General features: G+C 47.8%; 1 protein-coding gene across 1 annotated transcript in view; it reads right to left on the bottom strand.

Annotated features, from left to right (window-relative positions):
• The window catches only part of LOC142250952 (regulator of G-protein signaling 3-like), a 72,812-nt gene that overhangs the window by 30,880 nt on the left and 24,928 nt on the right, over positions 1–17,004 (bottom strand). The gene's annotated exons all lie outside the window — the stretch shown is intronic.

The raw sequence follows: 17,004 nt of genomic DNA on the forward strand, positions 1-17,004 counted from the left end.
TTACTGCCATGAATATATGAATAAAGAGAAATTTAGCTACTGAATTGATCAATGCAGAAGAGCCCCAACACTACGCCAAAGTATTTCTCTACGTTGGGGTCCCTAGCTTGTGTGTGTCCTCTCATGCAGTTAAAAAACTTACCGTGTATGGGAAGCTGAGACCCAGGCTATATATGCGTATGATATGGATTGGCAATAGGTGTGGTTGGGGAGGGTTCACAAACGAAAAACTACTAACAAATAAGGAATAACGTTTGGAACTCCATTCTATGTCTGAACTGGGTGCAAAAACCTAAAAAAAATCATGATGCTTTTTTAGGTTTTTGCACCCAGTTCAGACATAGAATGGAGTTCCAAACGTTATTCCTTATTTGATCAAGTACCAGTGGCCTCATCACAGCCGACCATAAACTGGGTGTCCAAACATCAGCGGTGTCCGGTCACACCCAACCAACGATGTGCACCAGTCCAGGAACCTCCAGATGACGGAGAACCTTAGAATCAGTCATCTCCAACATTCCTTTACCATGAAAGAGGTACAAACACCAGATAGCCAAAAACATGGAAATGAGCCCTTAGGGATGTGCAGACTGTGCCCCTGGAGGAGGATCACCCCGGTGACCCAGCACTGGAGGCCTGTGACCAACAAAGACATTTACTGTTTGAAGCTTGTGGTCTTCCGATCACTAGCAGGGGTCCCTGTTCTCCCCCAATACTGATCACTAGCAGGGGTCCCCTGTTCTTCCCTACTACCGATCACTAGCAGGGGTCCCTTATTCTTCTCCACTACCGATCACTAGCAGGGGTCCCCTTTTTCATCCCTACTACCGATCACTAGCAGGGGTCCCCTGTTCTTCCCCACTACCGATCACCAGCAGGGGTCCCCTGTTCTTCCCTACTACCAATCACTAGCAGGGGTCCCTTGTTCTTCCCCACTACCGATCACTAGCAGGGGTCCCTTGTTCTTCCCTACTACCGATCACTAGCAGGGGTCCCTTGTTCTTCCCTACTACCGATCACTAGCAGGGGTCCCTTGTTCTTCCCTACTACCGATCACTAGCAGGGGTCCCTTATTCTTCCCTACTACCGATCACTAGCAGGGGTCCCTTGTTCTTCCCTACTACCGATCACTAGCAAGGGTCCCTTGTTCTTCCCTACTACCGATCACTAGCAGGGGTCCCTTGTTCTTCCCCACTACCGATCACTAGCAGGGGTCCCTTGTTCTTCCCTACTACCGATCACTAGCAGGGGTCCCCTGTTCTTCAACTACCGATCACTAGCAGGGGTCCCTTGTTCTTCCCTACTACCAATCACTAGCAGGGGTCCCTTGTTCTTCCCTACTACCGATCACCAGCAGGGGTCCCCTGTTCTTCCATACTACCGTACCGCTATACTAATAGTATAGTGGTAATATTTAATAACCATACGGTAAAATGTTTTAATGACTGAATAAAGCCATTATACGGTCACTATATGTTAGTATTATCTGAGCACTGTATAGCGGTATTTATATAGTGCTGCATGGGAAATTCTACCATTTTTTCCCTAATGAAGTGCTGCTATAATGTAGTAAAAATACCAAGTTACAGTTGCCGAATAACAGATCCACAGGATAGGCGACAAATATATGAACGCTGAGGGTCCCAGTGACCTCTGGGGGGGGGGATCCTATTTCTCTGGCAATGGGCTTGACCATCTATGACAATAAATGAAGAGACCTCGTGTTATTGACTACACCGCTCCAATACTTTCCGCAGGAGGTGGAGGGCGAATTATGATCGGGGGAAAATCTCAGCAGATTTATCTCCATCCATCAGACATTTATCATCTTTGGGATAAAGGGAGTGTGCAGTTAAAAGTTCTTTAATTGTAAGGCGGTATTAATCAGCAATGTTATATACCATTTGAGCACTGTATGGCGGTATTTACATGCGTTATATTGCAATTTATACAGGGTTTTTTTTTCAAATCCAAGTGAAAACTCTACCTTTTTGAGCTAAAGTTATCCATGGTTGCTTGTGGTCATAACTATGGATACCCAAGCTGCAATGCCCTGCACATGAGGTAAGAGACATAGATAATCAAGGAGAAGCATATTACATTTCTAATTGGAGGAAAAGCTAATATTACACCTGTCTCTTTCCTCATGTGCAGAGCATTGCAGCTTAGGTATCCATGGTTACGACCACAAGCAACCATGGACACCTAAGCTGCAATACCCTGCACATGAGGTAAGAGATATTGCTATATCAGGAGAATTATACTACATTTATAATTGGAGGTATTTGCTATTATTATTAATTATTATTATTATTACTACATCTGCTACATGTGTGGATAGGATCTAGATGGAAATACACCTTTATATAATGCTGGCATCATGTAATAACCACAATACAACTACAAGCACCCATGAATACCTAACCTGCAATACCCTGCACATGAGGTAAGAGACATGGCTATATCAGGAGAACTATACTACATTTCTAATTGGAGGTATTTGCTAAAATTATTTGAACTGTCTCTTACCTCATGTGCAGGGCATTGCAGCTTAGGTATCCATGGTTACGACCACAAGCAACTATGTAAACCTAAGCTGCAATACCCTGCACATGAGGTAAGAGATATTGCTATATCAGGAGAACTATACTACATTTCTAATTGGAGGTATTTGCTAATATTATTCGACCTGTCTCTTACCTCATGTGCAGGGTATTGCAGCTTAGGTATCCGTGGTTATGACCACAAACAACTATGTATACCTAAGCTGCAATGCCCTGCACGTGAGGTAAGTGACAAAAATAATCAGGAGAACTATACTACATTTATGTCTCTTACCTCATGTGCAGGGTATTGCAGCTTACGTATCCATAGTTGCTTGTGGTCGTAACCATGGATACCTAAGCTGCAATACCCTGCACATGAGGTAAGTGACAAAACTAATCAGGAGAACTATACTACATTTGTAATTGGAGGTACAGCTAATAATATTATACCTTCTACATACTGGGTTAGGGTCTTTGAGATGGGAATACCCCTTTAAGTACCACATTGCACAACATCTATACTGGCTTGTTCTTCCCTGTGAATACAGAGGAACACGAGGCCGAGTCTTATATAGAAATCCAACATGTTCCAATAAACAGTGAAAGATGTCAGAGTTCGTTACGAGTTCACGTCTCTTACTGATCGCTCCTTTAAGTAAATAGAAAATTCACATTCCTAGGGCTAATAAAGCAGGAATCACACCCGAGGCTTCCCGGAGGAGGAGGAGGAGAGCTGTGACCACCACCGGGGAAAAATAAAAATCTGCATATACATGGGCTAAACATCTTCTGTGCTCAAGAATACTGGAGCTGGTAACCCGTAGCCCATAAAATAGATATATAATGGGTATATACAGCGCACGTACACTGCTGTATTGTCTGCTCTGCATAAGTGATTACACGGAAAAGAAAGCGATCAGACCACATTCCATGGAGGACGGTTCAGGATGTGCCATACACTCAGATACCATCAAGCAGCAGGTGCCAAGGGCTACAGATATGTGAAGCCGGCCCGGCGCTGGTATGTCAGCTGTGCGGGGCATTGCTGCGACACCTCACAGTCCAGGGCATCGCTGGGAGGAAAGTCTGCTCCATTGTCAGATACTAATAGAGAAAAGTGGAAACAAAGGTTGGGGTACAGGGGACACAAGTGACTAGACAGCGATTTTGCCTGGATCTGAAGGAAGCCTGAAGAAGGGGACTCTGCTTCCTAAATGGGAAGTTACGCCACTTTCTAACCCGTCTTCATTAAAAAAGTTCTACCATTTAGTTGTGATCTGCAAAAAATGGTTACAAATCTGTCATGGTTCCTGCTCCTGACAGCTCTCTGCTCTTCCATCTTCCCCTTTGGTCAGTGTTAGAGATAGCAGGAGGCAAGGGGATGTATACAGATCTGCAGGAGAAAAAAAAAAAAAAAAAGGGAAGCGTGGAGAGAGGGGAGAAAGCATCTACAGCGTCAGGGAGGGCAGAGAAAATACGGAGAGAAATTTAAAGGGTATACCCATCTCCAGGATCCTATCCCAATATAAATCCAAAAGCGGAAATAGAGATCCATATTTACATATGCATGTCTACCAAGCAAAATATATATAAACCTACATTTAGACCTGCGTGATTATATGGTGCATTAGAGAAAATACACAAAATTTCAAAAAGTATACAAATTTTATTAACATGATATTAACAGCACAGAATATCACATGATTAGAGACGGATGTCAAAGGACACAGTTAAAAGTCATTCCCCTTAAAAACACAGAAAAACAATCCTGGGACAGTGTGGTATAAAGTTGGTATAATTGTAGTGGTCAAAAAATTGGATATATGCATACACCCTAAAGTACATCAAAACTAATTTGCACAAAATCACCAGTTTAATGTGCTTCAGCAATCATAAGAAGGTGTATGATTATACCCCTAATACATCAGAAATACTAATACTGACACTCCAGCGGATGTAATCAACAACTGATACTCAGAGTTAATACAACATGCAGGTGCAGGCATCCTATACATATAGAAGGCCATCATGGATTACAAAGATCAAGGCATGCATTACTGCAGTTGGGTTATTGGTTATTACCCATATAATGATTTACCAAACTTCAGGTCAAGAAGTATATAGTACCCCAAATGCGTACCATGCCAACCTACCACCCAAGGAAAGAGGGGGGAGGGGTAGGCAAGGGGTTTGACCAAAAAAGACTTGGTGATCTGCTGGAGGCAGATTAAGGATAATCAAAGACCACTACCTGTTGAACCACACTGCCCAGCACCTCAACTTTTTGAAATTTTGTGTATTTTCTCTAATGCACCATATAATCACGCAGGTCTAAATGTAGGTTTATATCCTATCCCAATATGTAGGAGGAATAATAATATTATTAATTATAATAATAATAATAATAATAATAATAATAATATTATTATTATTATTATTATTAATAATGATGATGATTTCAATTAGAAATGTAGTATAGTTCTCCTGGTACAGAAATGTCTCTTACCTCATGTGCAAGGCATTGCAGCTTAGGTAGCCATAGTTGCTTGTGGTTGTAATCATGGATATCTAAGCTGCAATGCCCTGCGCATGAGGTAAGAGACAGGTATAATAATATTAGAATATTAGCTATACCCCCAATTAGAAATGTAGTATAGTTCTCCTGATACAGCCATGTCTCTTACCTCATGTGCAAGGCATTGCAACTTAGGTAGCCAGAGTTGCTTGTGGTTGTAATCATGGATACCTAAGCTGCAATGCCCTGCACATGAGGTAAGAGACAGGTATAATATTTGCTATACCCCCAATTAGAAATATAGTATAGTTCTCCTGATATAGCCATGTCACATACCTCATGTGCAGGGTATTGTAGCTTAGGTATCCATAGTTGTTTGTGGTTGTAACCATGGATACCTAAGCTGCAAAGCCCTGCACATGGGGTAAGATAGGTATAATAATACTAGCTATACCCCCAATTAGAAATATAGTATAGTTCTCCTGATATAGCCATGTCACATACCTCATGTGCAGGGCATTGCAGCTTAGATATCCATGCTCATGAACACTCATATAGTGAGAGTTAGTTAGTTGCTAATAGTCCTAACCATGGATACCTAAGCTGCAATGCCCTGCACATGAGGTAAGAGACATGGGTATATCAGGAGAGCTATACCACATTTCTAATTGGAGGTATTTGTTAATATTATTACCACTACATATTGGGATAGTATCTTGGAGATGGGAATACTCATTTCTCCATTTTCTCTGCCCTGCCTGACACTGTAGATGCTTTCTCCCCTCCACCTTCTTTTTTCGTACAGATTTGTATACATCTCCTTAAGAAATTTAGTGCAGTTCTTGAGCTGTGCTGATAAATGAAGACAGCATCACCCTGAAAATACACAGACCTCGGATCCAGCCTATATTACTGCGAGAGACGCTCTTCCCCCATTTCCAGCCTATATTACTGAGAAAGACAATCCCACAAAAGAGAAAGAAAAGCCCGGACGCCTGCCCTGAAAGGGCTCAAGGGAGGGCAACATGACTGAGGAGGGATGCTAGGCCTGAGGGTTAGCAAGGGGTTAAGGTACAGGGTATTTTGTGCGGGAAAAGTGGGAGGTGGAGTTATAGGACTGTGGGGCCATGTAATTGGTCAGGGGGGTTGCTAGGGTAGGGGGGTATATACAGGGCTAGATTAGGAGGTGGGAGGTCATTCACTACCTGGAAGACGTCTTGAATTGTTGCTGATTCGCTTGGATCCTGAAAATTGAGGGCTTCGGGGTACAGATGAAGAGGAGGAGGAGCAGCTGCAGCGATGGCCCGGCGATGTCGGCGGCTCTGCAGATGGGGACCCCCCCTGCCTCCGAAGCGGCAGTGAAGACCGCGGTTTCTTAGCGCCTCAGCCCGGAGATGCCGCCGAGGACCCGACGGCGGAGAAGAAGCCCCAGCGGAAGACCCACGGCAGCGGCGGCAGATTAAAGAAACGGGACGAAGCGGGGCCTGGGCCGGAAGTCGGGCCACGGGCATCAAGGCAGCGGGGCGGTGAGTGACATGGCCGGCCTCCCTCCACTTCCGGTTCGCGGGGCGCAGTGTGATGCGTGCGTCGCGGCTGCGTGGCCCGCCGCGCTCACTTGCTCGCCGAGCTCGCCTGACCCGCCGCGCTCGCCTGACCCGCCGCGCTCGCCTGACCCGCTGCGGTCACGTGGGTCGGCGGTGTCACGTGGGTCGGCAGTGTCACGTGGGTCGGCGGTAACACGTGGGCGGGCGGCGCGGTTACGTGGGCCGGCGGCGCGGTCACTTGCGGTCCCAGTGGATGACGTCGCAGTGACCTGCATCGGATGTCGGCAGCGGGGCGGTGTGACGTAACCGGCCTCTCCTCCACTTCCGGGTTGCGGCGCGCACTGGTGACGCGCGCGTCGCGGCCACGTGACCCGACGCGGTCACGTGGTCTGGCGATGCGGTCACGTGCTTCGGCGCTGGTGTCAGCTGACCCGGAAGTGTTGGCGATGAAGCCTGCAGCGATCGGCGGCGGCTGCAGAGCAGGATGCGGGGAGGATTTCGCAGACCCAGACGACCGTCCAGCAGTGGTGCGGGCAGTGGTAAGTGACATCACTGGCCCTGACAGCCTCAGATCAGTGCGGTGCGGGGATCAGCGTGATACCTGGGCGGCGCGGCCACGTGACCCATGGCGCGGTGCGGGGTCTGGTGACGCAGTCACATGCCCCTGGCATCTCGGTCGTTTACTACGGCCAGCATATGCCAGCTAGCGGATGTGCGGCTGGAGCGCACCACCCCCCCCCCCCCTAAGTTGTGGCTCCGAGCCGGTGACTACTTGACAAGCGTCCCCGGCTGGCCGGCCAGTCCGGCCGGTTGCGTTGCGGCCCTGGAGGGCTGCAACCTGCGTTTACCCGTGGAGAAGATGGCGGTGCTCGACGCGGAGGACATGTGACGGCTGTTCCGTGGGATCCCATGGAGTCAGCCTAGTAAGTTACGGCTCACTTAAAACCTTGTATTAATGCTTGAATTATGGTGGGTGGTAAGGGTGTCGTTAGGTATGATTTTGGGTGCATTAGGGCGGTAGTTGGTTTGTCAGCGAGTTTCGGCAGGAGGTTGGGGACCCTGAGTATGGCGTTGAATTTTATGTGTGAGTGGTGGCTACGTGGTCCCGGGTGCCGTGCTATGCTAGGGTGTCTATTTATAGGTGACGACTTGGTTTATTCTGGATGGCGTAATGGCGCTTGCATTCTCTGGGTGTTTTGTATGATTGGGTGATTTTCAGGTGGTTTGTGACTGATTCAGGTGGAAGTCGGCGGTGGGGCGGTGATTGAGGCAGGGATACGAATACTTACAAATGGGTTGTGGATAGCCACGGTCACGGCAATCCCATGGTTTCTGTAATGGTCATGGGGGTCTTTTAGCTAGAGGATTATCTCGGTTCATAATATGTGATAAGAGTTTGATGGTAGTCCACTGACATGGTGGCCCGGCGTGCGGGGGCGCATTTGCATTCGGCGTCTTACTTTGGAGCGTTGCAGGGGGTGTGTGCTATTTGAGAGGTGAAGGGGAAGGTGGTTGTGTGTTAAGAGGGGTGCTTTAAGTTTTATGGGCATCGGGCTAGCCCGGTTCTCCAACTGGTGTTGTGTGAGTACTGGGGGTATTTTGCTGGTCCACTGGGGCGCGGCATGTTTTGTTGCGGCCAGACGTTAAGGTCGAGATGATGGGAACAGCAGTTTTTGGATATCTGTCCTTCCTTGTGGGGGTCTTGAAGTTGAGCAGTCCCCTGTATGCGGTGCCCAGGCTAGCCGTCTATTAACAGGAGTAAGAGGCGATAAAAAAAAAAAAAAAAAAAAAGTCACGATTTTGTTGCCTTTGCCTGTAATCGTTTTTCAGTGTTTGTTTCCGATATCTTTCGTACATGTATTGTGTGGAGCTGGATGTTTTATGGTTGGGCAATGCCGGTTATTGGGGTCTATGGTTCGGGTTCGTTCCCATAGTTGGGTATTATTCCAATATTCGGGATGGTTGAGTGCTTACTTTCTGCTTCTGGGACAACCTGGGCTTGCTAAGCTGTTTCTTCATTCCCAGAGGGTATTTGCGGAGTTAGAATGTGTGGGATAAATCGATGTGTGTGGTTTGTATAGGTGGGGCCCTATGTTTGAGGTACAGTTACGGGCCATTATCAGGTTCCCGTGTACATCATGCTACTGTTTTGTGGTCCAGTTTGGCTTCTTGAATTCGTGGGTTCACGTGCCGTTTGGGGGTTCATGGGGAGATTACGGGAGTCTGCCGGCAGTGTCTGCACGGGGGCAGTTGTAACAAGTTTTATACACGCGGATTGGTATGCGGTTCTTAGTAGGGTTGCCGGCTTAACGTTGGCAGTCCGTATTGGGCGGCATTCGTTATGGCGGTTGATAGTAGCTCCACAGGAGTTTATAATAGGAGTAGGTGGTTCTCGTTTACGATGGGTTTGGGGTGTTTCTTCTGGGTACAGCTGACTTGGCTTTGCCTTATGGGTATATGGTTCGTCTTGGTGTGTTCCTTCCTGGTGCCCCCCGGGTAGGGGGCTCGGGTAATGTGTCGGTGCAAGGAATAAGTGACATTTGCATTGGGTGATCTAGTGTGTGGCTTATTGGTGTCGGGGGGGGCCTCCTATTGGCGACTTGCGGGAGTTTCCAGCCAGGTAGTGCTGCTGGCGGGTGTTGCTCCATTTGTTGATTATGTGGACAGACTGTGGGGCCTGTTGTGGGTTTCGCGGGCTGTCACGCGGTGGTGCAGCCCCTCCCGGCAGTACATTGCCGGGCGGTTCCTTTGGTCTTACGTATTGGTCGGGACCGGCAGGTATCACGGGTGCACAGTGGTGCGGCGCAGCTGCGGGTGAGGTATTTGAAGTAGTGTGTGAGTAGGTTGTAATTAGGCCATTCCCTCCCGCAATGTTGGGCTGGATGGCTGGGGTAGCCAGGGCGGTATGCACTGGCTCTTATGGTTTAAGGACGTGGTAATTGTCTGGGGTGGTGCCCCGTTTGGGGGGTTGTTTTGCGGCGCTTTAGGGCTGAATGGCGGGGAGGCACCAGACACTCGTGGGTGTAACGTTGACGGTTGGCCCTGGCTTATGGTGTCTGCAATTTCGGAGAAATATGGTGTTTGAGTTTCCCTGGATTACGGGTCGAGTGGGAGTTTCTTTTCTCTCATTTTGTGAGTTGTATTGAATCTGCAGTTTAGCGGGGATGGGGTGCGGTGTGCAGTTGGTTTTTGGTGAGAGGGTGGCAACGGTAGGGTTGTGCTTCCAGGTTCAAAGCACACGGAGATACCAATGATTAACCGTGCTTATGTGCCCCCCCCCCCCCTTTTACGGGGCTTTGAGCATTATGCGGTGGTCAGAAGGGTGTATGCTGACTTAATTAGGGAAATCATCTGGTGGTGGGAGTATGGTTACACAGTGGGATATAGTTAAGGTCTTTTCTTCAGGCCGGTGGTCGGCTTGACTGTCTTTGGTCCCGTGTTGTTGTGTCTTTGGGGTAGAATGGTTTTGGCTATTGGAATGGGTGGTGATTCCAGGATCGGTGTGATAATACACATTTTACGGGAACAGCAGCGTTTTGGTACCGCACGTGGGTGGAGGAGACGTGGTCGCTGGGGGGGCATCCGGGGTGCTTGATCCGTGACATCGGGCTTGATTGCCCTGGGCCATTTCTCCCTGCCTGGGTGGCGTGCTCGTGTTGTTGTTCGCAGGGGCATGACTGTCTAGCGGTTCATTGTTTGGTATGTCTTAGGATCTGCCAGATGTTGGGGAACCAGGGGAGGTTGTTTTGTTTCCAACTGTAAAGGTTGGCTTTGCTTAATTACCAGCTGATATGTAATTTGGAGGCGCCTGCAGTGTAGCTGTCTCAACGAGGCCGAGCTTGCCCCCTTATTCCTTGGAGATGGGGGCGGCGGCTCAGGTGGCTCGTTGGGGACTGGTCGCGCAGGCGGTGCATAGGATCGGACAGCGGAGTTGGCTAGTTTCTGGTCTTGGGGCGGCTGCCTTTGTTGTACTGGTACACCAATAATGGTTGGCTTTGTTTAATTATCAGTGGATGTGTAAATTTCAGCGGCGCCTGCAGTGTAGCTGTCTCAACGAGGCCAAGCTTGCCCCCCTATTCCGTAGAGATGGGGGCGGCGGCTCTGGTGGCTCGTTGGGGACTGGTCGCGCAGGCGGTGCATAGGATCGGACAGCGTGGTTGGCTGGTTGCTTGTCTTGGGGCGGCTGCCCTTGTGGTACTGGTACACCAATAATGGTTGGCTTTGTTTATCAGTGGATGGGTAAATCTCAGCGGCGCCTGCAGGGTAGCTGTCTCAACGAGGCCAAGCTTGCCCCCTATTCCGGGGAGATGGGGGCGGCGGCTCTGGTGGCTCGTTGGGGACTGGTCGCGCAGGCGGTACATAGGATCGGACGATGTGGTCGGCTAGTTGCAGGTCTTGGGTTGGCTGACTTTGTTGTATTGGTGGTTTGGTGCAGGTTGACATCGTAAAGTCTATTGGGGGGTCATTTTGCTTGATTGACATTGGTCCCGCAGTATTGGTTGCTCGACCCGAGGAGTCGGCTCGGGTCGGGTTTTGGTGGTGGGGCTCGCACGTACAAGGTGTCATACGTGCTCGCTGTGGCGGAAAGGAGGGGGGTATTTGAAGTCGGTGGATTGCACAAAGAGCGGGGGGGAACCCAGTGCAGGAGCGGGTTACCCCTGGTGTGCAATGGTATGGTTGGTGGGTCCCTGCTGTGCTCGGTCACAGCGGGACATGTTAACGTGGGACCCTGCTGTGCTGGGTCACAGCAGGGCATGTTAATGTGCTGGGTGTCCTCGAGCCGGTGTGGTGCGGCTGAGGGCACATGGTGGAGCAACACTCGGCTGGGTGTCCTCGAGTCGGTGTGGTGCGGCTGAGGGCACATGGTGGAGCAACACTCGGCTGGGTGTCCTCGAGTCGGTGTGGTGCGGCTGAGGGCACATGGTGGAGCAACACTCGGCTGGGTGTCCTCGAGTCGGTGTGGTGCGGCTGAGGGCACATGGTGGAGCTGGTGTTGCAATCATGGACAAAGGGACTCTTCACTTACCCCCCCTCCTTTGCTGGTGGTTATGCTTATGGAGTTATTTACTATATTTATGAATGTTATTGATTATTTTGGTGTTAATAAACGAGGCTGCTGTGGCCTTTACATCCAATGTCACGCAGTCTGTGTCTTATTTTAGTGGAAAAGTGGTGAAAGGTGGATAACTGGTTTGGGTCAGAACGGCAAATTAGGGCCGTCAGTCAGACGTTCCTAAGTCAAGTTAAAACTCAGACCAGGCTGCAAACTGCACATCACAAGGATGTATACATCTGTTTCTGCAACTTATTCTATTTCCCATATACGACCACAGCTTTTGATCATTTTGTATTGTCCCTCTATTATTCCTCCTGGAAATGCATTAATAAATTGACAACTGGGTTGTTACCATTGCTTTTGCCAATGGGGCATGTCTTTACACACTGATCACGGCTGAATGTGTAGGGACGCTCCCTATTGACATTGACAATGGTAACATCCATTTATCAAATTACTCATATTTCCAGGATGAATAACAGAGGAACAGCAAAATGCACATATCTGAGAAATATGTTCTCCAGTTTTGGTATTTTCAGAATTATTTACTAAAATAACAGTCATGTCCGGGGGGAAGCAGACATGTCCTCTTGCGCAAAGTCTGTAGATGGTGAATGTAGGGCAGAAACGGAGAGGCTGGCATGATTCCCATTGACTTCTATGACTTCCGTGTAGAGGAATGGACGAGGCTAGGACATCCAGAGACGTCTTGTAGTCTGGCCCTCTAGTGCGAGCCCGGTCCTCACCTGCTATAGCCCTCTTGCTCTATTTATTATAGTGCCCATTGGGCAATAGCTCTTCTACAGCTCTGACAGTGAAAGGGTTAAAAGTCAGGGGTCATGGGAAAGCAGCTGTGTTATGAATGCTGCTCCGGGAGGGGACAGGAAGCAATGGGTCAGATTATACAGACCCTACACGTCCTCTCCATATAATCCCACCTCTATGTATTAGATCTGTAGGCCAGGAGATGGCACGTGGCACACCCGGCCCATTAACCCTTCACTTGCCCCACACGCCTGATTTGGTAGAAGCAGATTTTTTTCAATGCCCCCTTTCAGCACTATTGCAAAATAATGAGAACAGGCCACAACTCGTAGCCGGGGATCTCCTTAAAGGGAATGTATTATCACAAAACGAGCTACAGATTTAAACAAAAAAATAAATAAATATACAAATATATATATATTATATATATATATTATATATATATATATATATATATATATATATATATATATATATATATATATATAAAATTATAAAGGAGATCCAGCAAATAATCGGGAAGTCCAGGTGGCATAAAAACTTGTAAATTTATTTTGAAAAAATGTAAAAATATGACATATCACAGCTCACCTCCTCCTCCTGTACAATGACTCATAACACCTTTATATACAGTAGATAACACAGGATCAGTCATTGTACAGGAGGCGGTGAGCTGTGATATCACCTATGGGCGATCCTGTGCCATCTACTGTATATAGATGTTTTGACTGGGATTGTACATAAGGAGGTAGTGAGCTGTGACATCACATTGTGGATCCTGTGTTATCTACTGTATATAAAGGTGTTATCAGTCATTGTACATGAGGAGGTGAGCTGTGATAACACCTTTATATACAATAGATAACACAGGATCCACAATATGTTATGTCACAGCTCACCTCCTCCTTATGTACAATCCCTGTCAAAACATCTATTTACAGTAGATAACACAGGATCGCCCATAGGTGATATCACAGCTCACCTCCTCCTGTATAAGGACTGATAACACCTTTATATATAGTAGATAACACAGGATCCACAATAGGTGATCTCACAGCTCACCACCTCCTCCTGTACAATCACTGTCAAAACCTCTATATACAGTAGATAACACAGGATTGCCCATAGGTGATATCAGTCATTGTACAGGAGGTGGTGAGCTGTGATATCACCTATGGGCAATCCTGTGTTATCTACTGTATATAGAGGTTTTGACAGTCATTTTACAGGAGGAGGTGAGCTGTGATAACACCTTTATATACAGTAGATAACAGAATCCATAATAGGTGATGTCATAGCTCACCTCCTCCTCTTGTACAATGACTGATAACACCTCTAAATACTGCAGGTAACACAAAATCCACCATTAAAATGATAACACCTCTATTATATACAGTAGGAAACACAGAATCCACCATTCCCTGTAGGTGATGGCACAGCTCCCCTCCTCCTCCTCCCATCCAGTACAATAGACGCCTTTTTTGTTTATATATATGGTGGATTGTGGGTTTTTTTGAGGGGGTTGGGGGGAAGATTGGCCACCTATCTTGTGGCATCTTAACAAGGCCTAAATCCACATCCCCTTTAAATGGCTGGTTTTGTCCGCATCCCCTTTGTTAGCGAGTATAGCGCACATCTATGAGCCATCGCTCAGCTCCACAGAACCCCATGTAATCATAACACGGCTTGGCCGGCGTACAGGGGGCTCCCTGCCCACCGCCTCTCCCACCAGTTACCGTAGCAACAGATGCGAGAGTCTGTAAAGATGGTGGCTGCCAGGGTGGAGGGAACTGACGGTGCTCGGGTTTGGCACGTGTTAATAGCGAGTTAAATGAAATGTGACAGTACACAACACATGGATCACCGCTCTGTTATGTTCTGTGGTTTGTGTTCATTAGTGATCCGAAAGAGTAAACATTACTCCGCACAGATGACTGCGGCGGAGGAAAAAAAAAAATGAAAAATAAAAATAAAATAAAATTTATAATATGTATACACACACAGGGTACATAGACATGTATGGGGCTGCGAGAAGCATGGACAGGAATCATGGGATGTTTAACAGTTGCCAGGATATCATTGCCCTCTTGGCTTGTCTTCAAGGGTAACAAGTTTTATTTCAGATATTAATAGGACACATGAAAATAAGCAGCTTTGTAATATATCTCATCAGAGAAATCCGCTTCTTTCTCCTTCTGGACGGAGCTTTCACTCTGAATTCCTCCCTAAAGGCAAATGAGGAAGCTAGAATGTTATGAGCACAGCTGTGTGTCGGCCTCTAGCTCCTCCCCTCCATAGAATGTTATGAGCACAGCTGTGTGTCGGCCTCTAGCTCCTCCCCCTCCATAGAATGTTATGAGCACCAGCTGTGTGTCGGCCTCTAGCTCCTCCCCTCCATAGAATGTTATGAGCACCAGCTCTGTCGGCCTCTAGCTCCTCCCCTCCATAGAATGTTATGAGCACAGCTGTGTGTCGGCCTCTAGCTCCTCCCCCTCCATAGAATGTTATGAGCACCAGCTGTGTGTCGGCCTCTAGCTCCTCCCCTCCATAGAATATTATGAGCACAGCTGTGTGTCGGCCTCTAGCTCCTCCCCTCCATAGAATGTTATGAGCACCAGCTGTGTGTCGGCCTCTAGCTCCTCCCTTCCATAGAATGTTATGAGCCCCACCTGTGTTGGCCTCTAGCTCCTCCCCTCCATAGAATGTTATGAGCAGGTCAGCTCGCTGTGTCAGCCTCTAGCTCCTCCCCTCCATAGAATGTTATGAGCACCAGCTGTCGGCCTCTAGCTCCTCCCCTCCATAGAATGTTATGAGCACCACCTGTCGGCCTCTAGCTCCTCCCCTCCATAGAATGTTATGAGCACCAGCTGTCGGCCTCTAGCTCCTCCCCTCCATAGAATGTTATGAGCACCACCTGTCATTTCCTATGAAGGGGAGGAGCTAGAGGCACAGGCAGGCGGTGCTCATAGCATTCTATGGAGTGGAAGGAGCTAGATGCCAACAGACAGGTGGTGCTCATAACATTCTATGGAGGGGGAGGAGCTACAGGCCGACAGCTGGTGCTCATAACATTCTATGGAGGGGAGGAGTTACAGGCCGACAGGTGGCGCTCATAACATTCTATGAAGGGGAGGAGCTAGGGGGCGACAGGTGGCGCTCATAACATTCTATGAAGGGGAGGAGCTAGGGGGCGACAGGTGGCACTCATAACATTCTGAGGGAAAGGAGCTACAAGCCAGACAGTTGGTGCTCATAACATTCTAATTAGGGGAGGAGCTAGGGGCTGATAGACATTCTACTGTAACTGCTACATTTCTTCATAGAACGTTATGAGTACCAACTGTCATCTCAATAATGGGAAAAATTCACTGAGGAGTGAAGACATTTTACCTATAAAATTAAGAATAAAAGAGTTTAGGTGGAGAAAAGATATATTACTAAAGGGCTTATTTTTTACATTTTTTTTTAATAAAAAATAAAGTAAAAACGTTGGTTACTCTTAGGGGGATGTGCGCACGTGTGCGTATTGCATGCAGTTACGCTGCGTTCTGCAGCGCAGCGTAACTGCATGCGTCCTGCGTCCCCTGCACAATCTATGGAGATTGTGCAGGAGCCGTGCGCACGTGGCCTATTAGAACGCAGCGCTTCGGCTACTGCCAAAATCGCTGCGTTCTAAGAAGTGACATGTCACTTCTTTCGTGCGGTTTGCATGCTGTCTATAGGGAGAGGCAACATGCAGAGCGCACATTCTCTGCCGGCACCATGCGCTTCAGAACGGAGCTTTTCAGCTGTGCTCTGAAGCGCACCTTTTAGGTGCGGTGCAGAGCGCACACGTGCGCACATAGCCTTAATCCCAATCATTTGGATGAAATATATAAAATTTTACGTGATGTTCTATATTCTAAAAAGTTTGATGTGGCCTAGGAGGAGTCAAATTTGATCTCTAGAAAAAGGGGTGGGCTCACTAAACCCTACCCCTTTAGCCAAGTCCAACCCTTATCTAATAATGGCAGAAGGGGGATCAGTGGCTTAGCTTGAAGCTCGTGGGCCCCAATGCAAAAATCTTCAACAGGGCCATCAACTAGAGCAGATCTTTCATAGTACTGGTCTTCTCATATAGGGACGTTTTGGGCTTCAGGGGGCGACTGAAATCTCTCCTGGGGGGGACCAAGTTGAGAAGGATCCTAGTTTCCTTCAAGAGTTTGGCATATAGTAGGACTCGGAAGTTTTAACCTTAAAGACGAATTAATGAGGGGTGAGGCAGGGGGAGAGGTTTCGCTGATTAAAGTAAATCGTGGAGGGTGGTTGGGGCTCCTCTTTTAATGACCTCTGGCAGATCTGGCCTGCCTGTGCATTGTTATACACAAACACAATTCAACAATCACGGTGTAATTCTTCATTTCCCCTGCGGAGGCGCTGCTGGAATACTGAAACATGTCATGCCAGAGGCCAACACAGATTTCAACCAATTACAGCAGCAGAACATCAGGTATCTGAGCTCTTATTGGAAGAGATTTTTGTTGCTCCACCCATCTTGTGTCTCCTCCCCCGCAGAACTCTTCCAGGACAGCCCTTACC

The sequence above is a fragment of the Anomaloglossus baeobatrachus genome, chromosome 9 (genome assembly GCF_048569485.1).
Source record: "Anomaloglossus baeobatrachus isolate aAnoBae1 chromosome 9, aAnoBae1.hap1, whole genome shotgun sequence".
In the NCBI taxonomy this organism is placed as follows: domain Eukaryota; kingdom Metazoa; phylum Chordata; class Amphibia; order Anura; family Aromobatidae; genus Anomaloglossus; species Anomaloglossus baeobatrachus.